Source organism: Pinus tabuliformis, chromosome 3_1, assembly GCF_031772625.1.
Source record: "Pinus tabuliformis cultivar Carrire ecotype Pingquan chromosome 3_1, CPIR1, whole genome shotgun sequence".
NCBI classification, from domain to species: Eukaryota; Viridiplantae; Streptophyta; class Pinopsida; order Pinales; family Pinaceae; genus Pinus; species Pinus tabuliformis.
In genome coordinates, this window is record NC_142301.1 from 474,751,421 (window position 1) to 474,762,469 (window position 11,049).

The window sequence follows — 11,049 nt, forward strand, 5'->3', positions numbered from 1 at the left end:
AAGAATAGGAAAGCGCAAGAGGACATCGAGATCAACAAATACAATGGGTTTTTCTTGCAGGTACCAAGTTGCATGTATGTTTTCCTCACTAGTTTTGGCATGCATGGCATATGCATGTGGATTATTGAAAATGATCTGTCACTGACATGGAGGATTTCCTCGATTGATAGTGGATTTTCCTAGCCTTTCCATTTCTTGGATAGCCATGGTGTTGTGGGTTCATTTGCTTTGTTTTCTGGTTGGTTCTCATGTTTCCTTAGCTTGGGTTGAGTTACTAGTTCTTGGATCCTTGGATGGAAAAACACTTTGGATCCCTATAACAGCTTAGGTTGAGTTATTATTCCCAGAGCCTTGTTTGGACAAATGATCTGGAGGCCGACAACAGTTGTGGGTTGAGTTAATATTCCTAGTGCCTTGGTTGGAACAAATGTTCTGGAGCCCTAGAAGGCTTGGATAGAGACCAATCTGGTGATGGTTTGGTGATTTCTGATTGTGAGGTGGAATCACTTTTTGATGGGTTGAGGTTGTTGGCCTATGGAAGCCCTGGATGGTTTTGGATTAATGTATTTTATGAGATCCCACATTCATGCTTGGAATATGGCTTATCCATGTCTACGACCGGGTGGTTCGTGGAAGTCCCACAACTAGTTGGCCTTTGCATCAATATTATGAGGTTATTTCTCCTTCTATTTCTATGAGTATTATACTAGTTTATATTTGGATTTTATCGTTGTGATTTACTTGGTATTTTTGTTGCTATTATGCTGGTTATTTATACGTTTTATAACATTGGATATGTATGGCTCTCATCATGTTTTTACTTGTAAATGAATGGATAATGTATGTATGATCTAATGGTTAAAACTGTAGCTAATGTGTTGAGGCATCAATGCTTCTTAGCGATTCTAAATTGAGTATGAAACCCTTATGATTAGATCTGTTATTTACACCTATAGATTACATATTTTTTATATGTTTGACGAAATGCTTGTCATGGCTAGTAGGGGTTCAATCAAGGTATTATTCAAGTAATAACATTTGTATTTTCATTTCCTTGTTATCTTGTTGTTATGAGAGTTTCATTCAATTTTGGGTAGTGACCTAGGCTATGGGCCTGAAAAAGTGGCTCGAATCCCTTGGATGCTGGCACAACACTGTGCTATTTAGTCCGTGGATGCTATCATGCCCATATCATGGGAGCGTCCGGGGGTCAAGTGCTCTAAAATATTAGTGGGAGCTAAGGGCTGGTTGGCAGAAAGGTTGGGATGGTTTCTGAGGGTCCTAATGTTGATGTTGCATGTCCGTATGGTGCATTTTTGTTGATTCCACTTCCTTAATGTGAATTAGGAGGTTGAATCATATCATAGTGGCCTCCCATCACATGTTTACCCCAGTTGGCCGGTTACTTGGGTATATGTAGAAGGAGGGTGTTATAGAGTGGTACAGAGCATGGTTCACCCCTCAGACTTGATGGGTTGTGTACCGTTCATGCATTCATTTCAGTTGCATGTGTGCCTCTTATGCTTGTATGCCATGTGCTTGTTGTATTTGCATGGTGTTGATCATGGTTGTAGTGATGTTGCCATCTGGAAGTTGATGGTGTTGTTGTGGAGTGCATCGTCATGAGTGTATGACTAGTTACATGTTGTTATATGTCGCTTACATGTATCGTTCTTGTATGCTTGGTTACATGTTGCTACATGTTGTTACAAGTATTGTTCATTTATTCTTGATTATATGTGTTTATGCGTGTGTGTGGTCCATGGTTATGCTTGTGTGTTGCCCGCATATGTGCTGGTGCATCATCTACATTTACGGTTGTGCATTGTCCACATATATTGGTATGATTGATGTCATCATTCATGAGGTCATGGTATGTGTGGTTGACATGGTGACGCATCGGTGACTGGACTCCAACTAGAATGATGGTTATAGGGTTATATGCTCATGAGTTATATTTCTATATGCTGTTGTGACTATGTTATACATGCATTACGCTAATTTGTTGATCTTGTAGATGAGATATCCTCCCCGAACTATGCTAAGGTACATTGATTTATTGTGATTTGGTTTAGTTGACATGATATAGTGTATTGCAGGAAGAATATCAAAGATGACTTGCAAGATGGTAGACTACAGTTACCGAGACTCTCCCTATGGATCAGATGAGCAGTGTGGTGTTGGGAACTCTTATGATTTGGAAGACACATTGAGAAGCTTAAAGGTAGAAATAAGGAGTTGTAAGGCAGACAATGACATAATCATACATGCACAAGAGAAACAAGAAGAGCTAAATGTAGTGATACTTCAAAGTTTTTTAGATTTGCAGTGAGAGGGACCACTTCGAATCAGCCATGAGTAGGAGAACATAACTAATGGGGCATATGGTAGTAGGTCTCATGGTGGTCAAAGGTCAGATAAAGATGACATAGTGAGAGATGGAAACTTGTTGGATACTCCAGATAGGAGAGGTGATGGACATAAGTACTATTCTAATTATAGTTTAGATAGGCACTATGATCGTCATCGTTATCATCCTTACATGAGGAGTGATGGGGGATACTTTCTAGACGAATTTAAGAAAGCAAAGCCTTGATGGAGAGATGAGATGAAGAAATCATAGGATGCAGAGGCGTGGTTGCTTGGCATGAGGAAGTTATTCAAGTTGTATGACTATTCAGAGAAAATGAAATCCAAAGTAGCTATATTCAGTCTCAAAGGTAAATCAAACGTTTGGTGGGAAGATGTGGAGAATGTCACATGTATTCATGAGGAGGACTCGAATTGGAGTGAGTTCGAGAGGCTATTAAAGAAGAAGTATCTATCAGAGAGATAATTTGATGATAGGGCAAAGGAATTATATGAGCTAGAGATGGAATCAATGACACATGAGGAGTACACTTGCAGGTTCTTGGAGTTACTGAGGTATGTTTCCTACCTCAAGGAGGAGAAGGTGAAGATTTAGAGGTTCATTAGTGGTTTACTGATTACATTCAAATAAAGAATTGAGTTTGATGAACCTAGATCATTGGAGGAGGCCATCCGAAATCTAAAGCATTTATATGAGCAATCAAAGCACAGATTTGAGACTAGGCCCAACTGGAAAGGTAATGCAAATAATAAAGGAAAATGGGACAAGAAGCGAGCAAAACCTCAGGGTGTAGGCAATAAATAGAACGTAACACCATCTAACAAGTTCAGTGCATCTGATAGAGGACATGGACTTCGAAGTGAGGGGAAGAATAAGGAGCTTGTATGGTGTTGGACTTGTGGAGGAGATCATTGTAGGAGACATTTTCTACAATATTAGGGTGGTAGGACTCAGATATATAGTGCACAGGAGGTGCAGACTGTTCGGGATGTTGGTTAGAGCATTCCTTGTACTTATGTAGCACTGGATAACAAACATGCAGACCATCAGGCATCTATCATTGAGATGGACAGTGTGCTTTGTGATCAAGTTATTTCTATTTTGATTGACCTCATATCTAATTATAGCTTTGTTAGTCCTGACTTGGTGGATAAGTGTGGTTTGAATAAGGAATTGCATGCAGAATCTTGGTTAGTGTAGTTGACTACAAGTACAAATAAGCGAGTTCACCATTGGCTAAGAGCTTGTGCAGTTGATTTGAATGGTATGCCTACTTTAGCACATTTGAATATATTACCGTTGGGATCATACATCATGTTGTTGGGCATGGATTGGTTGTACCTTCATAGAACCAAGGTGGATTGTTATGAAAAAGCCATTGAGTGTGTGGATGACAATGAGGAACCAAGAGTCTTACAAGGAAAGAAGAAATCCACGTCAGTTAGGATGGTGACAGCTATGCATGCCAAGTGTAGCTGCAAGAAAGGGTGTGTGTTATTTGCAGTGCACATTTATAGTGACAAAGCTAAGGAAGTTAAGGATGCAGATGATTTGAGAAGGTACCTAGTTCTACAATAGTTTCAGGATGTATTTCCTGAGGATATTTCAGAGTTGCCACCTCACAGGGAGGCATACTTTTCTAATGAGTTGGTGCCAGGGACAACTCCGACATGAAAAGCACCTTACATGATGAGTACACCTAAGTTGGTAGAGTTGAAGCTACAATTGAAGGAAATGTTAGACAAGGGATACATTAGGCCAAGTGTATAACCATGTGGCGCACCAGTGTTTTTTGTGAAGAAGAAGGATGGTACTCTCAGATTATGCATTGACTACAGACAATTGAACAAAGTGACCATCAAGAATAGGTATCCGTTACCAAGGATTGACTACTTGTTTGATCGGTTGAAGGGAGAAACAATGTTCTCAAAGATTGATTTGAGATATGGATATCACCAAGTACACATCAAAGAGGAGGACATTTACAAGACAACTTTCCAGACCAGGTATGGGCATTATGAGTTTGTTGTAGTTCCATTTGGTTTAACTAATTCTCTAGATACATTTATGTGCTTGATGCATAGTGTGTTGCATCCATACTTGGACAAGTTTATTATTGTGTTCATTCATGATATATTGGTATATTCTAAAAATGAAGAGGAGCATGCCGAGAATTTAGCAGTAATGTTGAGATTGTTAAGAGAGCATCAGTTGTATGCTAAGTGCAACAAGTGTAGTTTTTTCAGACTGAGGTACTTTACTTGGGGCATGTTGTCTCCAAGGAGGGAATAACAATAGATCTAGAAGAGATAAGAGCTATCATGGAGTGGGTAGCTTCTAGGAAGGTAGATGAGGTGACATCATTCATGGGATTGGCAGGTTATTACAGGAGGTTCACCATGAACTTCTCATAGCTTGCTTATCCTATCACATCATTGCAGAGGAAATGTAAGGAGTTTGAATGGACAGAGGAGTGTGAGGCATGTTTTGAGTAGCTTAAGAAGTTGTTGACATGTGCACCAATGTTAAAGATTTTAGATCTAGACAAAGAGTTTATAGTATACACAAATGCTTGCAAGAGAGGACTTGGTGGAGTCCTTATGCATGATGGACAAGTGGTATGCTATGAGTCATGAAAAATGAATGACCATGAGCAGAACTACCGAACACATGATCTTAAGTTGACAATGATCATACATGCATTGAAGATGTAGAGGCACTATCTTACAGGCATGAGATTTGTGTTGATGAGTGATCACAGTGGTTTGCGATATCTATTTGACCAACCGAACTTGAATGGCAGGCAGGCTTGGTGGTTGGCCACGATCAGTGAGTTCGGTTTTGAGATGAAGTATATCAAAGGTAAATAGAACAGGATGGCAGGTGATCCTAGCAGGAGGATACATGTAAATCAATTAGTAGCTATGAGCTCCTATGGGACAGACTTACAGGATAATATCTTGAAGGTAGGTTAGCAGGATGTCAGGTATATGGAGATTATGCACAGGTTGCAATAGGTGTAGGTACATGTGGTGGTACAGGTATAGGTACAAGTAGTAGTACATGTGGTGGTACAGGTACATGTATAGGTGGTAGTATGGGTACAAGTACATGTAGTAGCATGGGTACAGGTACATGTAGTAGCACAGGTACAGGTATAGGTGTAGGTGTGTAGGATGTAGACTATTGCCTTACAACAGATTAATTGGTTAGAGTCAGGGACAAGATATATGTTTCATACAATAGTGAGTTGAAGAAGGTGATCTTGAAGGAGTTTCATGCGAAACCATATTCGGGTCACCTAGGTTATCAGAAGACGTTGATTGCAGTAAAGAAGTTTTATTATTGGCTGAATCTGAAGAAGGATGCAACAAAGTTTGTGGCTAGGTGTTTTGACTGTTAGCGTGTGAAGGCATAGTTTAGCATCCAGGTGGACTCTACAACTGATTATAATTCCAGAATGGAAATGGGAGGTCATTTCCATGGACTTTATCATAGTTTTGCCAAGGATAGTGAGACAATACGATTCCATAATGGTTGTCATGGACAGGTTGAAAAAGGTTGCGCACTTCATTCTAATGAATTCTACATTCTCAACTAGCGATGTAGCACAAGTATTCATTAGAGATGTGGTCAGATTGCATGGTGTTCCAAAGAAGATTGTGTCAGACAGGGATGCAAAGTTCACTTCCAAGTTTTGGAAGGAGTTATTTGTAGGTTTGGGCATAAAGTTGGCCTTCAGTACAACTTATCATCCATAGACAGATGGATAGACTGAGAGGGTCAACAGGATATTGGAGGACATGTTGAGGATGTATGTGATGCATCAACAATGAAAGTGGGAAGAGTATCTTCCACTGGTAGAGTTCGCTTACAATAATGGGTATCAAGAATCTTTAAAGATGAGTCTGTTTGAGGCATTGTATGGACGGAGTTGCAATACTCCCATTAGTTGGAGTGATCCAGTTAACAGGGTGTTGATTGGACCAGACATGTTGGTAGAAATGGAATAGGAAATGCAGGAAATCAAGAAAAATATAAAGGCAACACAGGATAGGAAAAAGAGCTATGCAGATCGAAACAAGTTGTTCAAGGATTTCTAGGTTGGGGAACAAGTTTACTTACGAATCAAACCAAAGAAAATCTCCTTGTGGATTGGATCATGTGCCTAGTTGGCACCATGGTTTTATGGACCCTTCAGTATTATTAAGAGGATTGGGCGAGTAGCCTATCGACTTGCACTACCTCCAACAATGAAAGTCCATGATGTTTTCCATGTGTAATTGCTTAATAAGTATGTTAAATATGTTGATCATGTGATTGATTAGTTTGTATTGTAGGTGGAACCAGATGGAGAATCCAACTGGAGCCTCAGTGTATATTGCAGAGAAATATGCTCATGCTATGGAACCGGGCAATTGAGTAGGTTAAAGGGCAATGGAAGCACTTTGGTACCTATGAAGCTACAGGGGAGATGGAGGATCATATGCGGGCTATGTATTCTTCTTTGTTTGCTGGTTGAGGCAAAGCAGTTTTGGTATGGTGTTTTGGTATACATCTTGGTATATGTTTTGGTAAATGTTTTGGTACATGTTTTGGTGATGTTCGGTATATGTACATATGTATATGGATGTAAATCTCACGATGACCTGTGTTATAAAGCTCCAATAAACGATATGGGTGTCATGTCATTATGATGTTATACTTGTTATTTTTTCATGTTGGTTTGGTTCACAACAGGTTGATCATTGTAAGTACTACAACGAGCTAGGTTATAAAGCTCCATCAATAATATGTTTTGCTTACAACAGTCTTGTGGTTATAGGTGTTGTTGAACACCGAGGACAATATTCCCCTAAGAGGGAGGGTTCTGTAACGACCCTGATGAAAATTCCATGTAATAAAAGTTAATAAAGGAAAAATAATAACCACGGTTGATGGGACACTTATTCCATTTTGAATGTTGGGAAAGACATCCTAGTGTGGGTGTTCATTGGTTTATTAATGGCTAAGGAAATTGGCAAAGGAAATGACTAAGGATTTGGAAATTCCAAGTGGATTTTAGCACATTTATTTATGAAAATAATGGAAATTGGGAGAAAGGGAAGGTGAAAGGTCATAGGTTGCATGTGAGGAGGAAATTGAAGGAAAATAATGGAAAATGAAGAAAATAGAGGCCTCAATGATAAAAAGGCTTCTGAGGACCAGTACACAAACTTTTGTCTGTTCAGTTTTGGAGCTCTCTCATTTCCTCGCTCTCTCTCTCTCTCTCATTCTTAGACACTTAGAGTTTTTCTTGGAGCACTCTTCGAGGGTGTGGATACTTGGAGTTTTGGAGCAAGAAGGCAAAGGAAGAATAGGAAAGCGCAAGGGGACAATGGGATCAACAACTACAACAGGTTTTTCTTGCAGGTATCGAGTTGCATGTATCTTTTCCTCACTAGTCTTAGCATGCATGGCATATGCATGTGGATTATTTGTTATGCTCTTAACTTGCAAAAGATACCCAAATACAGAATATCCGAAGAAAGATACCCAGAACATAGAACAATGAGAGACAACAACAAATACTTTTTTATTGAGAAAGCAATGTTCACTGGCCTCTTCGAGGGGGCAACCTCCAATAGAGCAGAGCTCGATACAAAAATAAGACACGATGCTCCTCGCAGGGAGTCTCTATCCTTTATATATGACTCATACATGCAATACCAAGGATCAATACCATGGGTTTTATTATTACCATCTATCTAATAGTACGACCCATTTGCAACTAACTGTGGTCCCATCATTAATTGCGGGTTAACCACTTACAATTATTAATGTGGGATTTATTGACTCTTGACTATGACTCGATCCCATTACATAAATAAGGGGGTTAGGGTGAGACCCTAACATGCCCTCCCCCTTAAGACTAGCCTTGTCCTCAAGGCTGAAGCTGCGGAAACTTATGAAGAATAGTGGCTGGTTCCCAAGTTGCATCTTCCGGAGAGGTGTCTTTCCACTTGATGAGGACTTCCCTAATGATGCGGCCCCGCAAATGCCTGTCTCGTGTGTCTAGGACTTGTTCAGGTTGGAGCCAGATTGAACCTTCTTCGTCCAATTCAGGTAGACTGGTTTGAATTCTGCAATTGTTCCCAATCACTTTCTTGAGGCACGAGACATGGAAAACTGGATGGATTTTTGCAGTAGGTGGTGTTAGCACTTGAAATTTCACCTCAGGCTGAAAAGGCAAATCTCAAAGCTACATCAAACCATTCAGCCTCGTAGCTAGCCCTACGGGGCAGGAGAAGGCTCTCTCCGGTCAATCTCGGTAGATTTTCAATAGGATGAGATGACCAACAATGTAACACTGATATTAGGCTAGTAAACTGGTTATAAAGGTTGATTTTGGGGGTTTTTGGTGGCAATTTGAGGAGCTGCAATTTAGGGTGCGGGGATTGGACACAGTTTCTGCAGGGGGGTCTTTGGGGCGAGGTAGGAGCCTGTATTGATGTCTTTGGCTGAAGTGGATGATTAAGAAAGAAAGATAAGAAGGCTAAAGAGAGAAAACAATGAATTTGAATTCTCTTTAGACAGTAGAAAACATAGAAATTAAACAAATTTAAAAGCAGAGCATGGCAAGCATGAATTCTTACTTTAACACTTCATTTGTTTAATATGCAGCAGTATAGAAAGGAAATGAATCACATAACAAAGCTTACAATAACATGGAGAAACACACCATCAACACATGAGTCCACAAGAATCCCAAAGATGACTGCAAAACCCTGGTCTTCCTTAGCCAAAAATTGCAGAGATACAAGTGATAATACAATGATAGCTTCTCCCTTAAGAGTCCAACCATGAAAATGAGCAAGAAAGTACATAATATAGATGATCTAACCTCTTTCCCTGCCTCCATGGGTCGAGCTCACTATCCTAGGAGCTGTTTGAACCACTTCTAAACTAAGCACTAGAAAATAGGCAGTCAAAACAACTTGCCTCTATAAACTTGGAAACCAGTTCATACATTCAATTTTTACCCTTTACATGCAAGAATCTTCTAGAAGAGTTAGACAAGAGTAAAAATATCCAAAAAGTGTCACAATTACATCCAAGAGGACCACCATCCACCTCAAAAAGTCAAACTGGAGCCAAACTGCGTTTTCTGGGCTGAACTGGTCAAATCTGGCAAAGTTTCCTCAACGGGTCTCGCACTTTGGAGCTCTGTTTGGAGGCCTTCCCAAAGTCAAAATTAGGTGCAGGATAGCTCGTTGGAAAGGTCTCTGAGTCTACTTTCCAACCCAACTAGAATTTTTGGATTTGGAGGTCATTTACCCAGTCAAAAGTCAATTCTCCCAAGACTGCTTCTACAACTCAAAAAAGGGGCAGAAAGTCAAATTTTGCATGTATTTTGACCTTATGGAGGCCCAAATCCCTATAAAAACTCAAGTCCATCCATAGGCATGTGTAACTTTGCATGAAAAATCTAGAAATGTTGAGTTTTTGCAAAACGGAGCTACGATGACAAAGGGTCTCACCGGGGGTGAGACCCGTTGAGAAGCCAAAACCTGTAAATTTCCCAAAAATATCAAAATTACCCAAAATTCTCAAAATTTTTTGGGATTTGTGCTGTAGCTGATGCTAGTGAGTGCCATGATCTTTGAGGGATGCCTCAGCCAAGATACGGAGTGTATTGGTCTTCTTCCTCCGCCTAAGAGCCTCGGACAACCTCCTTTGGAACATTTTCATCTTGGCTTTGCATACATGCATTCTCGCCCAATAGTGATTCTTCATGTTTCTCAGCAGCTTTTTCTCTTGGTTGGCCTTAGCCAACAGCCTCTCCAAGTGGGCATTCTCCTGAATGAGTAATGACTCTCGGTCAGCAGGCAATGGATCACCGGGCCTCCTACGGTTCAAGACTTGGTCGCTACGAATCCTCCATAGCTCATCAAGTGCCTTCTCCTCCTCTAGCTGTGTGTTCCGCTGCTCCAGGTAAGTGATGGTCCATTGAGCACCCTCAAGTCTCCTCTGTAAAACATCATTTTCAGCCCTGAGATGCTGAATGATCTCCTTCGCCTCTTGGCTAGGAGAACTGACCTCAAGATCAATCACCGGATCCTCATGAATCATGGGCTCTTTGCCCCTCTGCAGTACCTGTGCTGATGAAGAAAGCGAGGCCCCTTCCACCTGATGTGGAGATAACACTCGCTGAGCTGAAGATGAAGGCGAGACCCCTTCCACCTGCTGTGGAGATAGTACTCGCCTAGCTGCTGCAAATAAGGCCCTTGGGCCTTTCTGATAAGTGACCAAAGGAGTGGAGCTGACATGTCGGGTGATGGGAGAATCAGGCTGCTGAGATGGTCCTCCCTCCTCATGAATGACCTCCTGATGTGGCTAAGGTGGCACTGTGAAAAACTCACGAGAGGTGAACTCCTCCCATGAGATGCCCTGCTGTGTCAACTGATGCAATACTACTAGCTGAATCAAACGATAATGGCAAAGACCCCTGTACTGCTGGGTCGGGGTCTTCCTCTCCAACATGGGCACCATCCTCTGAATGTTATGAAACAAGAAGACCGGGATGTTCATCATCCTCACTCGGGTGAAATGCATCAAAAGGCGAATGTGATATGAATACACCTGTGAAAATCTGCCCTCACAGGTAAAGTAATGCATAATAAGTCTCATGAGGGGAG